A 27709-nucleotide genomic window follows, 5' to 3' on the forward strand; every position below is an offset into this window, starting at 1 on the left:
TCACATGATTTGAGACTTTTAGTATTTCTTTTGTTATATATGTTGTACAGTAGGAATTTCCAAAAAGTAAATCTTTGCAAACAAGCTTGATTTTCATCCTTGAGATGGACTCTGGACTGTGTTGCTTCATGCATGGCTGATGACCTGCCATGCTGACATTTGCCTCTTTGGATGTGCTACGTCATTGAAAGATGTGCCAATCTAGCACACCAACAGTCTCTCACCCAACATATAACGGCAGATTTCTAACAAATGCAAAAATTTAAAAGATTTATAAAAACAAGAGGCTCTGTGGCATCCTTCAAATAAACTGGAGTCTGAAAAATCATTCTTCAGTAGTTTGGGATAAATAAAATGTCGGAGCAAAGTGGCTGCAAAATAAATGATGTACAAGTGAACAAAAAGGCTTAAAACCCAGTGTATAATTTTCTATCACACGAATAGGTGACAGAAAATACTAGGTCTGCTGAATCACTGGGTTTTGTAATTACTATCACATATTTGACCAACCTTCTTCTCACGGGTTTCCTGCAGACTTTATTTTCTGAAGCTTTTCTACATAAAGTGTATTTAACACTCCCTTCCCCCTTGATATTGGCTAAAAGAAAAAGGACAGCTCTGACAGTCATGCTAACATAAACCCTGCTGAAATTAAGAGGCATGAAGTCACGATGTGTTACTGATTAAATCAGAACCTGAAAATGGTCAAGCTCAGGCACTGTCAGATTGTGGAGAGAGAGACAGCCAACTGTCTCCAGCATCTTCACTCCAGGCATGTACAGAAGCATATTTTAGCTACCCTTGAACTCCACAAGCAGTTCAGGAAGGTCAACAAATTCTGTCAAAAACAGCGGTGCCAAGGCTAAAGCGTCAACCACATATTGAGATGCTGCTTGAAGCTGCTGAACATTGAATAGAACTTCTTAACTTTTGCTATCTGTAGTTGAGAATTTAAGACAAAACACAGTCAATAGCCTATAAATAGATGAGGAAGGAGTGGTGGGATATTAGATTCAGATATTTAGAACAATCTACTAATCCTTTGAAAACTGGTCTACATTTTAAAGGGTATTTTAGTGTACTACCTACGAGTTTGTACTCCAATACAAATATTCAGCAGACAATGTTTCTGCTGCAATGTCATGAACTAGAAACAATAATCCTAGGTAACATGGTATATTACACATTCCACAAAAGTTGATATTTTATGGCCATGGCTTATGGTCCAGAAATAATAATGCAGGACTCATGCACACTCATCAGCAAAGAAGAATAATAAAAATAGCTACTCAATAAATAAATAAAGAAAGAAAGAAGAAAAAAAAATCCTAACCCAGTTAGCTACATATAAATCTCCTTTTTTTTTTTTAATCTTCCACTGAAACAAAAAGGGCTTCCAAACACACAAAAAAGGAGGCCTTTAAATTAAATTCACTAGATGAAGGATATGCAAATTACCTGGAGAAGCGGAGCCCTATAATGTTCTCAAAATTCTGCAATAGCCTATTTAATTAGTATTTTAATTTATCAGAATAATTCTTTGCACTTGACAATTTATGCAGTATTCCATATAATTAAGCACGTAGCTACAGTGGAATAATTTTGCCTACTCTCTGTATACCAGTTATTTTAACCTGAAAAAATCTGTGGAAGTCTCTTCTGTGATCTAAATTACAATGGGGACAACTTAATGGCTTTGCTCTATTAGAGAGCACGATGAGGGTGTTACTGAGTGTTTAAGGGTAGCGATTGTCACTGTTCATAGTCTTCACTAACCGGAGGGAGGTCTGATGTGTTTTCTGAGGGCTAACATTTATTTCCTTCAGCAAAGTTATCTGGCAGTGGCATAGTCAGGAATTTGAGTGCCTAGTTTTGTCATTGGCAGGTTTGACCTCAGAGCCTGTTGGTTATTAGGAGAAGCAAGGTACAGATGGCTTTGAGCAGACCTCCAGTCTCATTACAGCACTTCTGGAAGAAGAAAGTACTAAGAAATGAGTAGTTCACAAAGCTTTGCTTTAAAGCAGGTTGCCAAGCACAACTGCACCCTTCGGCGTACTTGTGGGAGCGGCGTGCACACTAGCACAATTGGGATGAGGGAAGGGTTTCTGCAGAAGGCTTTTGCAGTCCATCTCCTGCAGTGCTGCAGGATTTACCCACTCCAGGGAAGAAACCATCCTAAGAATGAAAAGTATTTATGGGAAGATGGTGTCACTCACTAGGAAACTTTATTTTTCTGCTGTGAATCTTACTTTGAGGGTGTGTTTTAACTAATTAAACACAAAAAACAAAAGTACTTACAGACATACAATTCCCCTGACCTCTATTATATGCCCGTTTTAGAATAAGTCAATTCATGCCCTGGACTCACTAACTATATTGACTGGACCTCCAGTCAATAAAACGATAGAGAGCAATTAATTCAGATTTACTGTCTGATGAATTCTATACCAATCGTCCTCTTTCCATATTTTTGTTGCAATGCCCCTTTCATAAAGACACATTCAGAACAATTTCATCTGTTTTCCTGTCTTTGAGGAAAGAAAAGGGAAAAGGAGGAAGGAAAATCCAGGGAGATGGTATTTATTACAGCTTTAAACTTTTAAACACATTTCCCAAATCTAACACAAGCAGATGTTGCCTTTATTTACACCAAGTTAGTTAGTTTTTGCTTCCCCCTGCCCTACCTTCAGATTATATAGAAAGGTTTTTTTTTATAAAGTGAACAAGAAAGTCTGTCTTTATGCCTGGTGGACCCATGCACACGGGTGGCTTGCATACACGGCAGATACAAAAGCCTTTGTCTCTTGTGATTCAATGAAAACGGATTCCCATAATGCTCAGCCTTTCTGTTGAGAAGTCCCAGAGTAAGCCTGCTTTTGCATGGTTGATGCACCTCCTGAAACTGCTGAGGCATTCACACCACTAAATGAAAGGAAGTAGATTTAAAAAAGACACAGGCAGTTCAGCACTCTCTAAGTTTTTTAGAATATTGGATATCTGGATATGTTATATTGGTTTTCCCACCTGCTGTACTTGTTGTTGTTGGAAGTAATTAAAGTGCATTTTAATGAACTTTGAATTAGATACTTAGGTACCCCCATGTTCAGAAGAACAGCATACACCTATGCGCCTCCCTGGGCACTCCTTCTAGGAGATGCACCCTCTAAACTCTTCTCCCTAGGCAGGAGTAGAACCAGGCTGCAAGTAAATAAGTCATGAAACACAACATAAGAATCCAAAATGCTACAGCTAGGAACAAAAAATGACTAACTGAAGTAGATACAATGAGAAGAAGGTTCCCTTTACCCAATTTTACAATTCAGTTAGTGATGGACAAGTAAGTTTACAGGCTGTGGGCAAAAGGTATTTTGTCCTCCATTTGTTACTGGGTGATGAAGTGAGATTGTAGCTTCATATGTAATTTCTAGTTAACTGGCAGCCAGGCCTAGAATGAAAATGGTTACAGAGAAGTCAAAGCCACATATCTGCACGAGCGACAGCCTGCTAAATATTATGTCATATTCAATTTTCAAGTCATTTTTCAAATGATTTTAATTAGATATTGTTTCAATCTCACGTGCATTAATTTAATTTCTGATATCAACATTTCAGCTTTCAATCTGCTCAGACGCAGTACCTTGCTGCCTGGAGTAATTTAAAATATCGTTTGCATCTCCAGCAATTTTCAGGGCACACATCCTTTACAACCTGCTCTAGCCAATAAAACTAACAGATGGAAATTCAGGCAGTGTTCACCACTCCCAGTGCACCTTTGGAATCTCACAGTTTTTGGTACAAGATAGACAAATCTACATGTACACAATCAAGGAATTTTCCATCTCTGTTTGTCTTTAATTCTGTTAAAAAATACACAAAAACTCAATTTGTCAGGTAAATAGCACTGCATACTCCCATAAGAGAAAAATTGGTGCATACTTGAGTAGCTAGCAAGATCTGTATGTTTTTTTAAACCCTTTCACTAAAATGACGTCACTTTTTCTTCTCTAAAACATTTACCTCCCATGTCCCCAAAGTCCCATGGACAGATAATATTGAAGCTGAGAGCTGCAAAGATCTAATATATCAGGACCTCACATAGCTATCTGTTTGCATAGATTAGACATGTATTTTAAGCATATTCTTTTTGCCTGACTGCTTGTATTGATTTATTTTTACTGATTTAATAAATAGCTGCTCAATTATATGTTTTCTCGTAACTGTTCTTTAAAATGAGCACACTACTATTTTAAAATATGATATTTAAATTATAGTAAAGGAGTTTGGTATATATTAAATAATATTCTTGCATTTCCCCGGAGCACTTATGTTAATAGTGGGATCCCTCTCTGCTTACTCTATCTGTCTCAATTAAAATGTCAGTTAAAGTTCCCTCACTAATCACAAGGAGCAAACAGGTATCACCGGAGGTTGACTTATCTCATCTTGAGATAGGTATCATTTTCTCATCATATAGAAACATATATGATGAATATATATGATCATATAAATGAGATACATACGTAAATATCTTGGGTCAACCAATCCATTTTTTTTTTTTCACAGGCAAACCCTTGTAAGAAACATATATATACAAGCTCCAAAATACTTCAGCAGTAAAACAGCTTTACAGACTTAACAGCTACAGAGAAGAGCTTTGAAGGCACAGTATCAACTTGGGGCAGCTTCTGGATTCCTCTCACAGACGCCAACCCTGCAGCCCCACTGCTACCAAACCCTTGCCAAGAAAACCCAATACAATGCAAGGGTTGTGTTCCTGAAGTATAAACAATACCAGTTTATATGAACTAGCATTGTAGAAATGCATATCCTTTATCTGTTGTAGATACTGTCTTGCAGAGCTTCAGAAACCCATTTTCAAAAATAGTCTCCTAAATTATATGTCTATATGCATCAACAGAAGAGTATTATATATATATATACTATATATTTCTAAGAATAAAAATAACCATGTTTTAGTAGTGTATGTTCTACAATAGAGAACTTACTTCAATGATTTTTCAACAATGACAACTTTTAATACTGTTAACCACTTTATCAGTAATAATTACATGTTGCATGACTCCTTATGCTTTATACAGTGTATGTATGTATAATAATTTGCTTCCATACTTAAAATATTGATCCAATATTTACAGCTAAAGATAAATATTACCTTTAAATAGGTAAATAAAGGTAAATATTACAGTTCAGCCTGTGTTAGCAGAAAATGAACAAACAAACAAACAACAAGAGTGTTGTTCCACCATGGGGAATCAGAAGTCAAAACATCAAAATTTGTTATCTCCATACAGAAAACTCATATAAAACACTGCAGCATGTTGAGCAGAAGCCAGAGCAGAATATATTCAAGTAGACCAATGCAGCATGAGCACTGATGCAAGTGCAGACCATTTTTCTCAGTGATTTCCTTTCTGGGCTGATTGCTAATGTCTAGACCAACATTTTAATTGTACTTTTTAAAGTCCCAGTCAGCTTAACATTAAACTTCACCATCATATGTTCAGCCTTAACATTTACAAATTACAAGGCAAGCTTTGTGGTCCCAGGGGATGGAGGGTAAGAAGGACCATCTGGATCTCTCTCAGCTTTTCCTAGTGCGGAGAAGGCTTTGCCTCCTCACCTTCACAACACTGTGGAAAATAACACTCCATAAAATGAGCTTAAGGCCAAAGCTGCTTCTTTTTCCTTTTAAATGAACAGAATTTTGGAATAGCATTATAGAAGACCAGTTTAGCTGCCTTCTTTTATTTATAGTTAAGGATTTAACAGATTGTTTTAATTTTCTTGTGATGAAAATACTACAAAAAATCAAACACTGAGATAACAGTTAGTTGGCTTTTCAAGGACAGCTACATATTCTAGAGTTGTGTATCTGCTTTTTGCTTCTATTTGAATATTTTCTCCTTCCATATACTTCATTTTAGTCCCTCAGGATATCCACTGCATCTCCTTTCTGTGTATTATTGTTTTCATATAGGCATTGTCTGTACTCTTGAAAAATATAAACTGCTATGTAAGATCTGTTCCTTGTCCTTTCAGCATTTTAGGAAAAGTGGAAAAATTAGAAGTTTCTATGGCTATCTCCATCTAATGGGAACAAAAATGTCTAACTACCTAGTGTCTGGGGAGAGTAATATCTAAAATATATTTTCTTGCATGTTCTCTCTTTTCTAAGAATATTAATTGTGGTGTTTTCTAAGCAGAAAGAACCAGCAAAGTGATTCAGAAGTTGCTACTTATGATGGTTGCAGCTTCACAGAAATTAAAGAATTACAGCTATCTGGACTTTAACTGCACTTATGTGGTTTCTCTGAAATGGATATGTCATTGAGGCAAGGAAAAGGATTGGACCATCCTTCCAGAAGCCTACCAGCTACATTTTCTATCATTTCCATTATTTTTTTTCAATATGAAACAAATGAAAAGACTCAGGAAAAGAGAACTAAGAACTATTGTTGCTCATTTATAGTAGGGTTCCACTCCTCTGACGACTATCCTGGTAAGTACACTGACCCTCTTTGGTATTACAACACAGAATATTTAAAAGTACACATATTGGCTTCTAGCCGTTAAGCCTCATCTTCATTATGCTATACTTTTTTAGCATTCCTGTTTATACCACTTGGAGACTTCTCATGTTAACAGCCTGAAAGGTAGTGTGTAAAGCACACTACAGCCTGTAGATGCTGTAGCGTGTTTGCTTTGGTATATGAGAAATTTAAGGGGCAATACTACTAATTCTCAGCATGCCAAACTGTCTCTATTTTTAATAAATACACATGCAAGAACTGTCATTTTTTTCCCATTTTTTTTCTTCAACTTCCACAGTTAATAAAGCAGTACCCTCTAGGTTCATTTCTTTAATGATCCAAAACACGACTACAAGCCATGCTATTTGTTATTCATCTGCAACTACACTTAATGTCATCCTCATGGCACAAATGTAACAAGACTGAGTTGGGAAAACATTAGCAATATTTCAACTGACTGGTTCACTAAATCATGAATAACACAGCTAATGCACAAGGTCATTCACTAACAAAATCTATTTGCTGTGCCCTCAGAATAAAATGAAAATATTTATTACCAAGGATGCCACTAGTAACAAGAGTCACAATAAAGCTTTCAGGTGGGAGTGAACAGGGATGATGTTAACTTGCCTATCATTACTCATAATGATTTTTCATAATACTATTACAATGAAAATCTGGAAGGCTATTTTGTAAACTTTAAAAGAGTTACTTCAAAAAACAAATTAGCAAAAAGTGGAAGATTCTGGAAAACCTGATTGTAAATTCCAAAATACCGGCCCAATGTTTTTTTAAGAGCACTTTAATCACATCATAAAAAAGCATCATGTTTACTGTTGGATGGGTGAAGTACGAAATAAAGAGGATGAATGCTTGTCTACAGAAATGACTGAGTCCTAAATGCATTTATATAATTTGCATATGCATGTGTGCACATGTATGCACATTTGATAAGAATGATGAGAAGGATTTAATGGAAAAGACCTATGTATGTGAAGAATTGTTACTTTGCAGGCCATGGGGACAGCTTTACAATGAAAGGTTAAAGTCCTTATTGCCAGTCTCAGAAGGCTTTTCTTCGGAGTTTGTTGAGTAGCTATCAGAAGTACAAATCCTGTACACAAAAAAAAACAGTGAACGTTTCTACATTTTCTTTTTCCCACAGCCATCCTTACTTTAGGCAGAAAGGATTGCTGAAGTCATACTCAAAATATTACTATCGCTATTATTATTATTACATAATAACTATTTATTAGTATTAGTATTAGTATTAGTATTAGTATTAGTATTAGTATTAGTATTAGTATTAGTATTAATGTTGTTATTGTTAATTATTAATTGTTATTAATGTATCACCTATTCTTCTCAGAGCCAGGAACCTCAAGAGTATAGCACTGTGCAACACAAAACTAACAGGTGGTTCCTGTGCAAATGGCCTTAAATCTACCAAACATCTGGAGAAAGTGAATAGCTACAGACAGGAATAAAATGACAATTAATATTAGGTAATAAAATCGCAGGATACCAAAGCAACATCCATCCACACAGCATTCTTTCTCTTATGGTTTTTTTTTTTTTTTTTTTTTTTTTGGCACAGGAAATGATGTGATCAGTTAAGCCTTATAAATCCTTTAAAAGCTGCAGCACTTTCCCCGCTTTAATGTTTAGAGGAGCAGAAGAGATTTATTGGCAGGGGTTAAAATAAGGAGAAATGGCAGGAAAGGGCACTATGATCAGCTCTCCCAGAACTGCTGGAAGCAAAGGCAAAGCTTTCCTTTTCTGTAATTGGAGTGATGGGGAGATCTCTCTTTTGCAGTAGGCTTAACCCAGTGCGTATTGGCATGAGTCTCTGCTGGCATTGTCTCTCCTCTAACAATGCTCTGAAAACATTTTTTCAGAATTCTTTACAAAGTGTTAAAAAGGATACCTGGGTTTCCCTGCTCCCTGTAGGTTCAGTTCAACCCTAGTGGATTATAGGTCAGATTATAAACCTCTCGTTGGGCAAAATGCCATTCTGTATTTCAGAGCTCTGTCCACTTTGTGGGGAAATTGCACATTCAGAAAGAAAAGCATTTCTGTCATATTTTTAAAAAGAAATCATTAAGAAACTGAAGAAATATTAGAACTGAAGAAGATTAATTGAGAGTGGGAGGTTGTGGACTAATACTCTTTATCAAGAGGTAGCCCTGCAGGTAAAAACATTTACTGTCACTTAAAATGCCAGCTAGGCACTCTTATGAGTACTCCTTCATCCTTTTGACAAAATGTGCCTCATTAGCAAAAAATCTTCCATTTGTACTTTCCGAGCTTTCCTGGTAAACTTTGACTGACATGGTTTACAGAGCAATGGCAGAGGCAGTTCCACCATCTGATACCAGATACGAGGCAGAGGTAACCTCTGTCAAGGGTACGAAAACCACTTTCATTGGCACTGATGCATTCAGAAGAGGACATTGGCCCACAGCCTTTATGAGACTGTCAGACTTGTATGGATTATGCAATTTAACACATAGAAATCATTACTGCATACAATTTACGATAAATGTAAATGAAATGACTATCCGCTTTATGCATACACGGGCATAGGTCACTATTAGAGTGTCAGCAATTTCAAGCAATTTCTGTATGCCATTTTCTGCAAAAATTAGCACAATATCTTCCTTATGGGGTGAAAATCTATAGGAGAGTTAAAAGCTTGGTGAGATGTTTGTTCCATTTGGGCAGGCAGACTTTCTCCCACCAGGACGGGTTCTAAGGCCACCTAGGGCTATGCACGAAGCCATCCATGCAGCACCCTCCCCTGCCTCTGCACAGGCAGGTTTCTATAGCTTCCCCTGCATGCACCTTACAATAAGTATTTGCTACTGGAGAAGTGAAGGAACTATCAAAAGGCCAGTAAAGACAACAACTTCCTTAGGAAATAATTTTGTGAGGAAATGGTTTGCATATATTCTGACTCCTCATTTGTAGCCTTCTGGATCCATGACTGATTTCTAAAGGAAAGGATGCTCTTGTGAAAGCAATTTTAAATTCCTGACACATACATATATAATATATATATTTTATATGTATAATACACCAGGGTGGTACACCAATCCAAACATATGCATGTAACATACATAACATATATGTCTCAACATATGATATATACATATTGCTTATTCTACCCACTACCCTTCAGAAGTGACTACAGAACAGCAATATAAACATAAATTAAGTATGAGGTATACATCTCCACCAATCGAGATGAATGTATATTATTATCCCTTGACCCCTTCTTAATGTTCCATTTTACCATGTTTCTAAAATATTTATACCATACAGGGTGTTAAATTATAGCAATTAAGACCATAGTATGGTTTTATTAATATTTCATCAAGAATGTTTCATAATTTGAATTTCCCCTGTGCCCTTCTGTTGCTTTGCTGTACACTGTGGGGATGGAGGGCAGTTCTGTTTCGTTCCTCTTCATCTTTGCAGAACTGTACCAGCATTCAGCTTTATTTAGCCAATGTTTTGCAGCTACTGTTTTTTTTTACTCAGTGACGGATTCATGTAATATGTTGGGGTCCTTAATGTTCAGTTCTGCCCTCTTGAAAACTAAAGACATCAACAAACTGGAGAGAGACCAGAGAAGGGCTACTGAAGGGGTGGGAGCATGACTATGAGAAGAGGATGAGGCAGATGGGTTTGTTCAGCCTGGGGAAGAGGAAGCTACATAGTGATTTCACTGCTGCCATCTGACACCTAGGCATGAATATAAAAAGACAGAGCCAGACTTTTGCGGAGACTCATACCAAAAGGATGTAAGGCAAAGTTCACGTCACAAGTTGGTATGTAGGAAAATCTTGTTGGGCGAAAGGAAGAAACTGTTCACTTAGTGAGGTGGTGATGGTTAAGCTCTGGGGCAGGTTGTCCTGAGAGACTGTAGAATATTTATGTCTTGATATTTCCAAAATTCAGGTGGAGCAGGGCCCCAGGAAGCCTAACTTCAGATTTGGCATTGCTTTCCACAGGATGTTGGACCAAATGACCTCCAGAGGTCCTTTCCAACTTAAATTTTTTTATGACTACAAATATACATATAGCATCTTTAAAGGCAGTGATTCTTCACAAGAGACTATAATTCCAACCTGTCATTTTTGAAATACTGACAAACCCTTACTTGAAATGGGCACTGCTTGTTTTTATGAGGAAAGGTTGCTGTCCTCCAGAGTGCCATCACCGCTCAGACTCTGGTTCAGCAAAGCATTTTTATTTCTGGTTCAGTCTGTTCTCATGCAGCAAAGCACTTTAAGATATGTTCAACTGATGAGTCATGGTCCAAAAGCAGTAGAGCGAAGTGAAGAAGAGAAACACAGAAATTTTGAAAAAATCAAACCAAACTAATATTTGGGGTCCTCACAGACCCCAAACCCAGCTGGGTTTGCTACATTTTGACAGCAAAACCAGAGAGTTTTGGGAAAAAGATAGAGGGGTAATGAAGACAGACTCAAGGAAAGAAAGAGTGATGAAGGTTATGGAAAAATTACCCAGGACTTCTGATTAACTTTGGCTATATTTTGCATTCTGTATTCCAAAGATGGACTCACAATGCACTTTTAAACATCTAGAAAGTAGGCATTTAGTAAAAGCTTCTTACCTACTTTCTCTACAGCTGACAGAGAGATAGAGGCTCTTACAGACAGTACTTCATCCTTTCTTAGAAAAACATTCAAGTGTGGTATGGAAATAACTAACAAATATCAGTATTATTTCTCTATCTATATACTTGCATTTCCTTTTTTTACATAATACATGATATTATGTAGTAGTGAATAAGATTGATGATTGACTTAATTTAGCAATGAAATGAAAGAGTTAAAATTATATTTGCAAAATATTTCATTAATTTTCAGAAATAAAGGACAGTTTTTACCAGGGACAGACTATTTTTTTTTTCCTAAATAATTAAATTATCTTTTTTTTTTTTTTTTTTTTTTTTTGTGTGTGTGTGTGTGTGTGTGTGTGTTGCAATTATGCTGCATTAAATACTTTGATGACTTGTTTCAGTCAATACTCAGCACCTTATTTTCAAGCTAATGGAATGTTACAGTTGTTATATTTTGATTTGAAAAACACAGCATTTTGTGTATTATTGGAATCAATTTTGATTAATTTCTGATAAGGTCTACAAAAGCTTCCACCCCCAAAAAGTTTCCTGAACAAACAAAGTTGACAAATTATGACAAGGAACAAATGCCTGCAGGGTTATCCTGAAAGGATTTGGATGTTCTGGGAATTTATATAAATGAAGGCACCAGCAAAACAGCACAGCTCTCTATATTACATTGTCACATAGCAGGAAGAGTTGATGCTCCTTCAGGTAACACTGTGCCACATATAAAAAACGAGCAAATCTGAGCAATTAGTTTCACCAAATGTTGAATGAGAATCTGAACTTCCTGCTGTCTTGCAAGTGAAGCTATGAAGGAGAAAGGAGACTTGTTTGTCACTTTTAGGATGGGTGAGAAGATGAACGCAAGATAATTAACAGGTTGCTGCATCTCTTGTTTCTGATAGCCAACTTAATTAGATGTTCTGTTAATTTTGTATCTGGACAATTCCTTGGGTCAAGTTAGGAATTTAATTCCCACAAAACCTCATCTATAATGGGTAAAAGTGCCAAGGTCTTGTAAAATGGAGATATATGTAGGATATAATTATATGTAAAGTGTATGTGTTTTGTGTATATGATGTATGGTGCTGGAATAGGATTTGCATATATTTGAATATTCATTAGATCTTCAATATCTTGTGAAACAAAATGCAATAAAGGAAGGAATAGAAACAGAGATAACAAGGAGAAGATGCATCTCTTTCATTTTCCTAATTTCACACTGTATAATGATCTACCCATCTATTTTCTTATTTAAAAATATCAACAAGATGTTTTATATTATAAATAACATTAAATAATAGACATTAATAATGCATTATAACCTTGCATTCAATTACAATCTTTAAATTAAATTCAAACATATTAATACTTAAATAATAATTAATATAAAATTAAGCTTTAAATATAGGACTATAATATTTTGTGGAAATTATATTAGTAGTTATAGTTCAAATACCTTAAGAACATAAACCTATCTAAATCAAACAGCAAGCACTGTTGACAGTTCAGAAAGAATCAAAACCCACCACTTATCTGACAATTACAAAATATAAATACATTTTCCTTTATCATATCAATCATAATACTGCATGTACCCCATTCTGTTAAACTATTATTACCTGTAGAATTTTACTATCGACTTAAAACACACTATGCCACATTTTAAAGTTATTATTTCAGCAGCAGTAGTGCTAAAGGAAGTTAGCATTTTTATAAAACCTAATACATCTGAAGGGAAAAGCACTCAGAGTATCTAAATATGTTTTTTATGCACAGTTTGAACTCCAGCTGTTCAAAGTGAAGTGTCGCCTTTGGTGTGGAACATGAAGTACTTGGGATAGAAAAGCAGAACAGCATCAAAGGAAGACCAACCATCTGATGCCACCAAATACATGTATTGATTTCAGATTCTGAAGGATTCCTTTACCTTCAGTATTTAGCAGATCTAATGAAAGTTTGAACTGACCCCAGTAAGTTTAAATCCTGCTTTAACTAATGCAGTCTTTGAGAAGGACATACAAGTTATTCTATCATTACGCTTGCTATCAGAAATTATAATAGTAAGAAGATAGTAATTCAGAGAGAGATACATGACACATTGGGCCTTTGGACTACAGACATTACAAAAACTACAAATGTTACCCACATTTACAATCCTCACTAGACCATGAAAAATAAACTATTTTGAAATATCTTTTATGGAGTAGGCAGAGGTTACTTCTTTTTTTTTTTTTAACATCATCATAGTTAAAATTCTTAAATAACCAATTTTTCCCCCCAATGGTTAATATTATATGTCATGTTTTCAGCATTAGACAAACTATAAAGAAATTAAATTAATTTGGGGATTGAACTTTGGCATTGAGTCTTTTTTCACACTTATTGCTGGTTTTCATTCTACTCACTATTTATTTTACTTATTAGTAAATATTGACTTTCAAAAGGACCATGTTCATTACTTCATTTGTAATAAAATCAGGACTTCCTTGTAGAATGAAGAAATTATAGAAACAAGCATAGAAACAAACACACACATGCAATAAATAAAGAAAAATAAAAATGCAAGGTTTGACTTGAAAAACACAATATTTTGACTTTGTTCACCATTTATTTTGATTTTTTTTTCTAGAACTAAACACTTTAAAGGCCAGAACAGAGATTAAAGCACAACTGAAACCATGTATTTAATTCTAATAGAAATCATGCAAGGTGATGTTGAAAAGGAGACAATTGCTCTTTACCTAAACCAAATTAAAGACAATCTTTTGCTGTTTTGGCTAGCAGGAAAAATATAATCCATTCTCCATCCCTTTCTACATCTCTGAGTCATGTTTAAGGTCATAATAAAGGAACTATAATTTGATTTGGCTATTCTACTGAATCAGTTTGGAGCAGTCTTTATCTGGAACTGAGACATTATAAAAAATTGTCTTTCTTTGCATGAAGTGAAGATGCACCAGTATGGGAGGAAGCATTGCACATATGTTCAACAATTTTTTTGAAGAACCAGAGAAAATGATTTTATGAAAATAAGAACAAAACAAGTAGACAACTCTCTTTATCTTCCTTTATTGCCTTTGCTTTAAGCGTATTTTAAAATATCTTTTCTTAATGGATATAATTCTTGCCATTGTTCATATAATTCACATCTGATCCATACACAGGCAAGCTCCCTGGCAGAGTCTGGAGCACATACTTGGGGGAACCTAAGACATTGCTAAATAATCATTGCATCTAGTAGTCCATTCATACAAATTGCTATTGTAGAGCAGAGTATGTGTGCCCAAGCTGCCAAGGTGAAATTCTGCATCTCAGAATTCTCTGCCCTCCCAAAGACTGGCAGTGACAGGGGATGGCTGGACACATGCCCCAGTCTGTTGATCTGCCATGGAAATGATAGCCCTTGGCAGAATAAATGAGTAGGAGCCATACATAACATTTCACATTTTGCAGCTAAAGCTATCTGAGCATGTCTGGCCGAGTCCTGTAGCTGAAACTATCCTGTGTGCATCTCTGCACAGCCCAATTAATCTCACTTTATTAGGAATTCAACTCTGGAAAAAAAAAAAAAAAAAAAAAAAAAAAAAAAAAAGACATTTTCCCTACTGAGCTTGCTTTTTTTTTTTTTTTTTTCTGTTTTGCTATTTTGTTTGAGCACAGTGTTGGTTATCTGCCTGATAAGACCAAAGGTGACTGAATAATTTGCAGTTATCATGATAGCATTTAAAAATAAATATGAATTTATTATACAAAATTCTTTTACATGTTTGTAAATTCTCCCCAAACAGGTTGGAATTATGCCTTTGTTAGATCTAATTTGAAAAACAGTACTTTTCTTGTGCATAATTTTTATGCCATAACTCACAATTTGATTCAGGAATGAATCTTGGTGTAAGGTCATAACTATTCTGTGCCTCACTGAATTCACTGCCATGATCCATAGAGGCACTGTCAAATGGGAAACTTACCCTCTTTTACAGGGTCACATTTTCATAGGGGTTCAGTTCAATTCATTTGAAATTTAACTGTTGTGCATTGATTACAGTTGGACACAAAAGGAAACAGAGCTGCTTCTGTTTTGTGATTTGGAAGGAAATATATCCTTTATACAATCATACCTATGTCAGTTAAAGCCTTCGTCTTCGATATGAGATTGGAAGGTTGTGAACGAATGAGATAAAAGTGATTTGCCCCAAGTCACTCAGCAGCCTACTACCAGAACTGGAAATTCCTCACTGTCCTGAAGCCAGATTTAGTGATACTACATTACATCCCTTGGTTCAGCAGTGAAAAATGTCTATAAATATTGATTGTTTAACATGTTCACCCCAGCCTGGAATTTGCAATCAAACACTACCATGGAGTATTTCAGAATGAAAAAATATATATGCAAAAGTAAAGCAAAACTATAGAGCTAAAGAAAGCTGGACTAAATACCTCGTATTTACCCTCAGCTAACTGCCATTTTTCTGAAGAAAGATAAATAAAATTCTTCTGGGAAAAGGAGAAGCTACCTTTGACAGAACAGCAGCAATCAATGCACAATAATAAAATCATAGATTAACTGAAGGGTTCTTTATTATAAATACATCTAACAATTCATTGTACTTGGTACTTTGGGCCCGTTTAAAATTGAGCTGATAAAGCAACACTATTTCTTAGACTGATAACCAGCACACTTATTTTCAGAGAGGTCAGAGGCTTACTTGTTTATTTATCTGAAGTAGTCTTTTAGCTCTCTGATCTCCCCAGTCTATTGTCATTATTAGTCTTCCTCGAGTTCTGCTTTTCAAATACCTTGTCTCCTGCTCACTTTGCATTTCCTATTCAGCAATTTAACCCTACAGACAGTTTATAAAACAAGATAAAAATCCATAAATTAGGCGTCCATGGGTGCTTGTGCCCTATATCTTTGTCAAGGATGATCACAATCAAATGCTTGTTTCTTGAGACAGGCTGTCAGCAAGCACAATTACAGGTTCTCAACTTGTCCTGCCTTAACAGAAGGTAGAAGTAAGGCTCTTGTAGCAAGGGAAATAGCTTCATACTCATTCTTCATCTTTTTCTTTGTGCCTATTTTGTTAATTCTATTTATTTTCTTTAAAGTTTCTAATTAATACTCTTTTGTAAAAGCAAAACACAATTACATATGCAAAATTTATATTCCTTTCAGAGACAGCATGAAAACTGGAGTGTAATGCAAATGCAGCCAAGCCAGGTTTAACCCGGGGCTTTGGCAGCTCTGCCGTGTCACCACAACAGTGTGAATGAATGCCAAGGTTAGGTGCTGGTCCAAGGTGCCACCTTTAAACTGCCAACAGCACCCCCAGTAGTTTAAAACCTTTGGAACATTGGTATACTTCTGATCTTTTATTTCCTCACGTGAAGGCCAAATCCCACCATCATTATGTTGAGCAGAAATTTTGCTGTGGACTTCATTGAGATCAAAACTTAAACATATATATATTTATATATATATATATGTATGCATATATATACATATAACTCGATTTTAGATGAAGACATACTCTTAGGACAGAGCATGTGACTTAAAACCATGATCCCTGACCCTTGGATAGTAGGAAGAGTAGACTCAGAAGTATATGTCCTGTAGTGATAATTTTTGGATGTATGCTGTGGACCACCATCATCTGAAGCAGGACCTATTACAACAAATTCCAAATTGTGGTCTATTGAGCATGAAAGATGATAAGGTTGTTATAAAACCCTATATACCACAGGTCATTATGATGAAGTTTAGTGGGAGGGGAAATAATATTCTTCTGAGAGGAAATTCACACTTTTAAAAGATTCATCCTAAAGTGAGCCTTAGTACATTGCCAAAAAGAAAAAAAAAATCAAACAACAACAACAACAAAACTCCTTTCCTTGATACCCGTCTCCCATCCTCACCCTAATATGCTCCCTAAGGAATCCTCACAGGACAGGCTCACAGTCTTCTGTCAGAGTAACTATTTGAAGAGTCTACAGACACCTGTGGATTTAAGACCCCTGCATTCTGCAAACATTTAAATATAAGTCTCTCAACTTAATTTCCTATTTCTTCTTAAAGGGAGCAAATATCTCATCTTTAATACGAGCAAGCATCTAGACAGCCAAGCAATGTACTGACATTGGGGCACATCTTGGTCATGACTTCCACTGCTCTCTCCTGGCTGTCACATTTTCTGCTTCTAGAAAATATTGCTGGTTACACAATGTTTTTTCAGTCATAACATACAAACCATTAATTAGTTCCCTTTGATTCCAGTAATTCAGGCAGTTTTTTACCCTTGTACTAATCCACTCACTGAGACTGAAATGTCTGAATGTGAATTCTGACATAGGAGACTATGTCAATAGCCTTGCTTAGGTCAAAGTAGATAAAATCCACTGTTCTGTGTTCATCCACTGAGACTGTCATTTCATTGCAGAAGGCAGTAAGGTTGGTCAGGCATGATTAGCCCTTGATTAATCCATGCTGGCTAGTCCCAGTCATCGTCTTGTCCTTCATTTGCCCAGAAACAGCTTCCAAGAGAACACAGTTGATAATATTCTTTAGACCAAAGTGGCCTCTAGTTTCCTGGGTAATTCTTTTTGCTCTTTTCAAAGATGAGTGCAATATTTGCATTTCTCCAGCCTTGCCTCCATATCTTATGGAGGCATATCTTATCATATCAATACCATTTAAGAGGATAGAGTGGCCTTTTGGTGATTTCAGCTACCTTTTTCTGCACCTTTGTATGCATCCCATCTTGTCCCAGGGGCTTTTCTGTATTAAGATTTCTCAAGAGTTCTTTGACTCAGTCACCTTCTATTGTTGTAGATTCTCTTCTTGAAAACTGTCTCTGCATGTAAAGTCCCAGCAGACCTTTTTGGTGGAGGTCACAAAGACAATACTGAGTACATCTGCCTATCTGCATTTGCTGTCACTAAATCACCTGCCTCCTTCAGCCTTCATGAAAGCCCTCATAATTTTCCTCTTTTTTTTTTTTTTTTTTTCTTTCTAATTCAGTGGTAGAACCTCTTCTTGTTGCACTTGATGTCTCTTGCCAGTTTGAACTCTGGTGCAGATTGGCTTTCCTAGCACCATCCTGGGTTCTGTATTATTTCTATATTTCTATATTGCCTTTCTTTCCTGTATATAACCTGTTTGTACTGGAAGTCATTTTCCTGAGTAACAGGACAGAGCATTCTCCTGCTTTATTGTTCCTAGAGACCTGCCAGCTCCCCTGAACTGTTTTGTCTTTAAAGTTTTATTCCACAGAATCCTACATAGTGGTTTCCTGATAAGTCTTATCTCCTTAAGTCTAGGGTCTACTACATGTCTTCTCCATTCCCCTCTAAATCATGAACTCCTCGATTTCATGGCCAGTACTTAGCATGTATTTACTACAATTATATATTTTGATATGAGTAGAGAAAATTGACTCATTCTATCAGGATTTTCACTTTTCCTACAAGACTCAAAGTGTGTTTACACTTTATTCAGAGAACCTAGGAAGAACCATCAGGGTGTAGTAGCAGGCTTGCTACTCACCTACATTGTACAAGGTTACTGGCCTGGGATAGTCTCCTTGTACCATAAAAACACCCTCCTTATGACCATACTCTGAATTCACTCTGACTTTGACTGCATTCCCTTTTGGTTCAATGTTGTGGCTCATAAATTGCAATAGTCCATACCTTGGTACCATATGCTGTCATTTACAATTTCTGCAAGGTATTTGCTTCTAAATCAGACAAGCTGCACAGCTATAAATAAGATGTGAGGCAGGAAAGAATCAAATCAGTGAAAAGCAATGCTGTCGTGACTGATGTTGTCTGTGTTTTGGAAAATCTGTTTTGTCCTGGTGAGGCTGGGCACCCAGAATGGCACCCTAAGTTTTACTGCTTCACATTGTTTTTCGGTCTTGATTTTTGAAAAGGTTTAAAAAATTTGTATTCCACTTTATCTTAGGCATCATGGGCTTTATTCATCCTAACTTACATTTTTTAGAGAACTTAAAGACACATTTTTTGAGGATTTTAACATTTTAAAGTGCAGCATACTCTAAATTAATTCAGACAGGTGACCCCAAAATGCAAAGGCAACAATATTTGAGGCCTCAGAGCTCTTGTGGTCTCGGCATTATCTCATCTCACAGCATTTCAAAGTCTTCAAACAAGTATTCAGCCCATCTAAAAAAACTTTCTGCCTTCAGAAACCAAAGCTCCAGGGTTTTTGATCTCAACTCTTTAAGTCTTTCCTTAATCTTAAAGGCTTTAGATTTGGTAACTCCTTCTCTGCTGACAGACCTTGTTACTAGAACATGCAGGTCAGAATCAGATAGCTGGTTCCCATTTCAAATGACTCTTTCTATGTGATTATTTATTTATTACAACTAATATTTTTTTTCTCCTATGGACACCAGATAAGTGGAAAATTATTACTCCTTTAGTCTTTCTTTTCTTGACATTTACCAAAAGGTACTACTGAGGAATGAATATTAAAATTATCACCACGTGACTCCTGAACTCCTGATGCTCTTGTGGTTCTCTCCTTTTTTTTTTTTTTTATTCTGTATATCTCAAGAATGCAAAGGTTTCCGAGTAGAGGAAATGATATGGAGCCCTTCCTATAAACCAAATGGGAATTTGTTCCATGCTGATCTTTGTTTTAATTTTGCCAACACCAGTCCCCTTCAGACCTTGCCTCCACCCTGTAGTTCTGAGTGCTGAATTTGTGTTTGAATGGATGAGCCAGAGAAGGATGAAGCAAAAGGCCCTCTCAAGCAGTAGATAAGGGTAACTTGAGGTAGGTTTGGGAAAGGAGAACCCTTGCTAGTAATTTGAAGGTTATAAATAACTAAGAAGAGCAATTCTCTCAGAAAGCCCATAGAGATTTTTGCACAGGACTGGAGTGGAATTCAGATAAGATGCATTAATATAAGTTCAGGAAAAAATAATTCCTAAAGGTGAGATCTATTAGATTGTGAAACAGGCTCCTGCTGGAAGTGGTGAGAGGTGAATGGTTTGGGTCATTTAAAATTGAAATGGACAAAATGCTGAAGGATAGTTAGAAAGGCTGTTATATCATTGAAATGCTTCACATGGAAGTATATTTACACTGTCAACACCAAGCATTTCCATTTAAAAAAAATTGCTGCTATACATGTGTGTCAAACAGTCTATGTTTAGAAAAGCAAAAGGTAATATTCTCTTTATCACCCATTCTATGTTTCTTGTTATTATTCTGCTTACCAGTGGGAATGGTTTTATTGCTTTCTTTCATACAGATGCCAAAGAGAAGAATTGCAAAATGCATAGTGTTTATAACATTATAGACAGTTAGAGTTTTGATTTTTTTCTTTTGGAGTGTAAAGATCAGAATGAAAATGTCTTCTGCGATTTGATGATTTTTTATTTTTATTTTTTTCCTGAATGGAAGAACACCTGAAGTTTTGAAGTGTAATTTGGTGCAGAATATGCAATGTTACGTTGCAAGCAATGTATTTCCAAAAGAACTTTTCTCTTCTTAAGGCAGATACGTAACTGCCACTGACAACAGAAATTACACATCTGCCATAGCAAACTGCTGTGTCGTGCCCTTATATGGCCATTTTGTTACACCAGTATTTCAAACACTTCATATCCTTGACTAACCATAAGAATATCACATACACATGATTTTTAATTAGCATAAAATTTCATATATGGAAACACTGAGACTTATCATTGTTGCTTACTAATGTCTACACTTTAGAAGCATAACTTCTATGGGGAAAAAAAAAAACAAACAAAACAAAATAAAACAAAACAACAACAACAAAAAAACATCTGCATGCAAATACAAAAGAATACTTCATACAAAACTAGGCTGAAAATCAGCAGGTGTTTTACAGTATGTATCTGTTTGAACAGAGAATGTAACATTACCTTCTATACAAACCCCAGAAAGCTGAGAGGGGTTTGGTCAAACCTGAGTGCTATAGCTGAGCATCTCAGCACAGCTCTGCAATCCTGGCTCTCCATGGCTGCTCTAGGGCCCCAGCAGGACTTTGCTGATAGCTGGTAGCCCAGATGACTTCTCATACTAAATTTGACACCAAGTAGGTATAGGAGGTTCTCTTTTAAAAAGCGTTTTGTTACACTTGGTAGCAAAGCCATTTAATCTGGCACTTTGCTTGGGTTAATTAGTCCTGCAGAGAAGATGAGTAAATCAGTTCAAATCACCATAATGTAACCAACCTGCTCTTTGTACCTAAGTTGGCTCACTAAATGCTCTCTTAGGTATCTGTTCAGGGTGCTGCAATTCTGGATTATTATGTAGTGGTATATCCTAAGACATCAAAACACAGAAGGAAGCAAGCTAACCAGAATGTGGAGAAAGAAGTCAAAATCCCATTTTCTATTGCATTTAGTCTCTCCAACATATAATTATCTTTGAAATAGATAACTGGGACAAAGCCCTTGACTGGACAAACCTATTTTCAAATCTTGGGCTTATATGAAGGTAAAGTAGTGCAACAAGTTTGATGAACACATTTCATGGACATGTAAATTATCTTTCCCAGAAAATTATTAGATCTGGAATGTTACTCTGACCAGAGCATTAATGTTAATTTTTCTTGGCTTACATTGACGCAGTTTTCAAATTTACAAAGAAAACTGGCCAAAAAAATGGAGAAAGTTATTGCAGAAATGGAATAAAAATTTTGTGTTATAGTAGGCTGGATGCAATTGATTTTGAAATCACAGTGAGGTAAAGAACATCGACATGACAAAAGATATATCTAGTTCTTAATAATTCTAATCTAAACTTAAAAAATACAGCTAATAAAGTAAATCCTATTGCTAGTTCTATTAGCACAAAAGAAAGCAAGAGTCACAGGTTTCAAGGGCATCTGAAATGTAAGACATCTGAAATGTAAGCATCCTCTTTAATACTGCTGGGGAAGAAACACAAAGTATTTGAGATGGACTTGAATGCTGAAGTTGTCCTGTTCTGATCTTATGTTTAACTAGCCCAGGAATTATTGCTTCCTTCTGCATTTTCCACAATGAAAATTTATTCATTTAACAACTGTTGGAGCTTGTAAGATTCTATGATCTAAATTAATGTTAACTACTGTCACAGTCAAAGAAAATCATAAATTCAAAACAATAGGTTGCTGAGAACATCGTCAGAACAAAGTTACTCACTGCATGACCAAATTTGATCGTATTTCATATTGGTTACTTTGGTATTCATTCATGGTTTTAGAAATCCCACTAGTCTGCTTACTTGCCCATGCTTTTCATTTATGTGGATGACACATACTTATCACAGGTCATCTAACACTTCCTAAATGCTTTTGTAATTTTACTGCTACTGCTTCAACTCAAAGTGCAATGTTGCTTGGAATAGTATTTGATCTATATCAGTCACAGTATTTAATTCTTTGCTTCAAAGAATATTCTGGTATCATAATATAAATCCTATGGATTTCTAAATGTTGTTCCAAAGATCAAGCTTTACATCTCAAGCGATAAGCTTGTGTGATTTTACTTATTAGTGTTTGTATACATGCACTCTTATTAGTAACAGTATTGTTGCTTTTCAAGCTCAGAACAAGATGCAATGAAAACTTTGAATCATCAGAGCCTAAGGCTCTGTTTCTGCTTTCCCTGGATCACCTTTGATCCAAGACTTTGCATGAGTTATGAATGCGTTGGCACTACGCTGGCACTGAACAAAATGTGTAGTGGCAGAAGGAGAAAGCCTGCAGTGATCAAGGCAAGGACACTGATGTGCAGATTGCAACTTTCATGTGAAGGAGAAGGGAATTAAGCTAAAGAGACCACATTTGAAGCCAGTCTACAACTAATAATTAGCTGGTTGACATTTTAAACTTCAATGTTTCCTACTGACTGTTCTGTTTCGTACTTAAAGAAAAGATACTGCCACCACCATCTACTTATAGTACATTCAGATCCACCTGCTGTGGTGCTAAGTGATGCAAAGAAAAAACCTCTAACTAGAAAATCTGAATCATGGATTTGTGATAGCTCACTGTTCAAACCTGAGATGTTGAAGTCCACACTTTATCACCTGTGTAATGACACAGGCAGATCTAGAAGGAAAATCTCTGTTATATCCTGGATACCTACCTTGAAATAAGGCAAACAGAGGTACCTTCCTCTCTCTACTGACTACAAGGGAATATAAGTGACTAACACAGACTTACATGGCTAACTTTTGATGTTTAGATCACAGCAGATAAATGCTCTCCACACTGTGAAAGAAAAAGTGACTTAGAAGGATGGAGCAGAGAACAATCAAATATATGCATCATAATTTTTTATTATTATAAAAGAAGAATTGTAAACACCATCTATATTCATCTGTCCCAACATGCCCACTAAGTGATTTATGTTGACACTTACTATGAGACAAGATTTGTAAAAGAAGGCATCTTTTATTCAATGGATTATGCATTTTACTTGTTTTTTTACAGCTATAACAGTGGGTCCAAAATATTTTCACCATTAGAGTCCTTCCTTCTCTCACATCCTTAAGGATCAGTACTGTAAAAATTTTACTATACAAAGAAAATAAGTGACAGTAAAGATACATTTTTAAGAGTAATTTGAAGAAGAAAATACTGGCTATTAAGACAGGTTTAGGAGTTCCAAGTCTCAAATTAGGTAAAGGAAAGAGTTATTATTTCCATAAAAATAGAAAATTAAAAAATCAGAGTCATTACATAATGTACTTATTCAAATAACAGGTCAGGATAAACACTGATTATACAACCCTGTGAGAACGATTTGCATTCTAGCACATGCACACAGTAAATTAGAGACTGGGGTGCTATCAAACACAAACTCCTAAGAGAAATTATTGCATTTGTTGGTGCTCATCAAGTAATTCAATCAGTGTAGAGTTCAAACTGAGCCAAGTCTTAACACAAAAATATATTGTAAGTCCATTACAGGAATAGCTCTAGTGAAGGTTGACCTTCTGGGAGTTGCACCTCTGCTCATCATGGCAATCTCAGCTGGCATCAGAGTTAGATGGACAAATCATAACATCCACTCTGAATAGTCATGCACCACTTCCCTATCTCTGCAATCAACTGAGCAATCCCTTCTGTATTTCTTCCTACCGGACACGTAAAACAATGAATTTCTGCATGCCCTTGTAACAACCTGCATTTGTTAGAACCACAGAGTCCAATAAGCTTCAGTGCAGAAGAAAAAGCCAATAAAAATACTGATTAAAGTGAAAGAAATGGCTTTGCCAGTAAAGCACACTGGAAAACCAGCACTTCCGTGCTTGTGTGCTGATTGCTACATGTCTGATAGGATTGTGCTTCATCATCAGCTTCTTTATTGTAAAACCATAGAGAAAGGACAAGAGAAAACAGCTGGGACTTTGGTGAGAAATCTAATACGTAACAAAAACAGAAGCACTGAAACAAAAATAGTGACATTCAGAACAAATTCTATGCACCTGCTTGAAATGGAAGATACTGGGTTGTGGGCTTTCTTGTCTCCCCCACAGAAAACTGAAGAAAAGACAAAGGGCAAATTCTGTTTGAGAACAGAAAGATGTTTCTGGAAAATAGAGGGGACATCAAAAAGGTTCTTCAGCATTTCCTGGACAGTGGGCAAAGTCTGGAAGTGCAGTGCCCAGTCACAGCTCCCAGGGACGAATATCAGTGGTGGCTTTAACCTGTGGTGGCTCATGAGACGTTCCCATCACCAACACCCAGCTGCCATCTTCCTCTTTTTTAGTGACTTGCACTGAGTGGTGTTGAGGAACAGTACTTTCTGTGCTCTCCAGTGCAGTATACATTTTCATGCTTCATCCCCTGACCTCACATCCTAGTGATGACATTCCCCACAGAACACAAAATTGGATAAATATGGAAAAAGTTATTATGTGAGCTTTGGCGGAAGAGTTTTTTCCCCCAGTGTCAAGTTAAAAGAGGTTCCAGGTGAGAGGAAGCCAGCTGCATCTTCCAGGATAAAAAAGGCAGCTATTTGAACCTAATTTGATATTTTATTTCCAGCAGCCTAAAAAGCCTTCAGTTAACTAAAGGCCAAGTGATACTCAGCAGAAGAAAATTAAAAAAACTGTAGAGAGAGAAGGACGCTTTTTAGTCCCTCTAAAGTGAAATGCTGTGAACCATACAATTCCAATTTCAACCTCCCACTTAAGTATTCATGTGGATATCCTTTGCACTGCAGTGGGAGTAAAGGCACTCCCAAAGTCACAGTAATATAGCTCTTTCTCATGGCAATATACTTCAAAGGAATAGGTTTACAGATCTACTTACAGGTGCTTAGGATCGATTTGAAAATGTGTGAGGCATCAAGACTCAGCTGACCTCACAGATTAAACATGATATGTCATTTCTGCAATAACTTGGGAAACCTTCCCAGGGCTGTCTGCCTCCCATAAATCTTGGGTTTAGTTAACCAAACAGTGAATAGGAACTTCTGTCTGTTTGCAAGTGGCTCTATAAAATATTTGATCATCAGAGGACTCAGTCACACTGTGAAGTATGTCACAGATACGGAAGCAACAAACATTATAGTAACATCCATTAATGAAAAAGAAGAAGAAAACAACCAAATCTGGAAATCAGAACAAGGGAAGTGGATTTTCTAATTTTATGCAGTCAGATCAATTAAAAAATGTATTCATGACCTAACAGAATGAGGTCAGTTCAGAGCAGAGAAAAGAAAGGTTCAGACTGAGCAGTGTGGGAGTGAGATGTGGTACAATTTATGATATTATTTCTCACAGGAAAGTACAATGTTAAAACGTTTATGTTGTCTTTTGAAGCTGTAAACACTCCAAATATTTCTATTAACTAGAGAGAAGTTACTCTTCCAATTAAAAAAATATTACACAGTAATGCTAACAGTCCTCGCGCAATAGATTTTTAGGCATATGAAAGAAGAGAAGGTGACTGGGAACAGTCAGGATGAATTCACCAAAGGTAAAACATGCCTGATCAACCTCACTGCCTTCTCTGAAAAAATGGATTTGTGCACATGCAAAAATGTTTCCCTCATTTAAGTGCACTCTTGGCAGTAAAGAGAACATGCTTAGGAATAATAGGTACCTTGCAGTTCTAGGTCATGATGTATATTTAAATTTCAACATATCTGAGACACCAGGAAGAAGCCTTACTTCATGGCAGAAAACATCAAAAACTTGAATATCAAATTATGATGCTATTGCAGTAAAGCTCATTTCATTCTGAAAACCCAAATCCTATCTCTATTTTTCCTTTAATGAGCATTTTACTGAGGAACTCCGATACTGTGAAGTTAAATAGCATCATTAATTTCTCAGAGACAGTCAGAGGCCAAGCAGGATTCCATTAGTCCTCAGAAGCCTTTGATGAGGTGAGATCCAAAATACTACTCTACATATAGCACTTGATGGACCCAAAATGCAGTGACTCCAATAGCTTCTTTCTATCAAACCTGAAAGAGTTCTCCAGGATTGCTCTTCCTTCCTTTACCAAAAATCACAGAAACACGGGATCATTTAAGCTGGAAAAAACCTCTAAGATCATCAAGGCCAACTGTTAACCTACTAACACTACTAACCTAACACTGTCAAATCTACTACCAAACCATGTTGCTAAGCACTACATCTACACTTTTTTTGATTTCCTTCAGGGACAGTGACTCAAATACTTCCCTAGGCAGCCTGTTCCAATGACTCATAGCCCCTTCTGTGAAGACTTTTTTTCCAATATCCAACCCAAACCTCCCTTGGTGCAACTTGAGGCCATTTCATCCTGTCCTATCACTTGTAACTTGGGGGAAGACAGCGACTCCCACCCAGCTATAACCTCCTTTGAGGTAGTTGTAGAGAGCAATAAGGTCTCCCCTGAGCCTCATTTTCTCCAGGCTAAACAACCCCAGTTCACTCTACCACTGGTCACAGGATTTGTTCTCTAGACCCTTCACCGGCTTCACTGCCCTGGACATTTTCCAGCACCTCAATGCCCTTCCTGCAGTGAGGGGCCCAAAACTGAACACAGTATTCAAGGTGCGGCCTCACCAGAACTGAATACAAGGGGACAGTCGCTTTTCTAGAGATTCTGCCCACTCTATTTCTGATACAATCCAGGATGCTGTTGGCCTTCTTGGCCACCTGGGAACACTGCTGGCTCATGTTCAGATGGCTATCAACCAATGTCCTGAGGTCCCTTTCTCCTGGGCAACTTTCCAGCCACACTACCCCAGCCTGTAGCGTTGCATGGGGTTGTTGTGCCCCAAGTGCAGAACCCAACAATTAGCCTTGTTGAACGTCATACAGTTTCCTCAGCCAATTGGTCCAGCCTATCCAGATCCCTCTGCAGAACCTTCCTATCCTCGAGCAAATCAACACTCATGCCTAACTTGGTGTTGTTGCCTGCAAGCTTACTGAAGGTACACTTTATCCCCTCATCCAGATCATTGATACAGATATTTTTTAAAAATATATGAATAGCAAATTAAATAT

At 36.6% G+C, this 27709-nt stretch overlaps 1 protein-coding gene across 2 annotated transcripts in view; it reads right to left on the reverse strand.

Moving 5' to 3' along the window:
- Positions 1-27709, reverse strand: part of PTPRN2 (protein tyrosine phosphatase receptor type N2) — a 644732-nt gene that overhangs the window by 239018 nt on the left and 378005 nt on the right. The window lies entirely within an intron of this gene.

The sequence above is a fragment of the Anas acuta genome, chromosome 2 (assembly GCF_963932015.1).
Source record: "Anas acuta chromosome 2, bAnaAcu1.1, whole genome shotgun sequence".
NCBI lineage: Eukaryota > Metazoa > Chordata > Aves > Anseriformes > Anatidae > Anas > Anas acuta.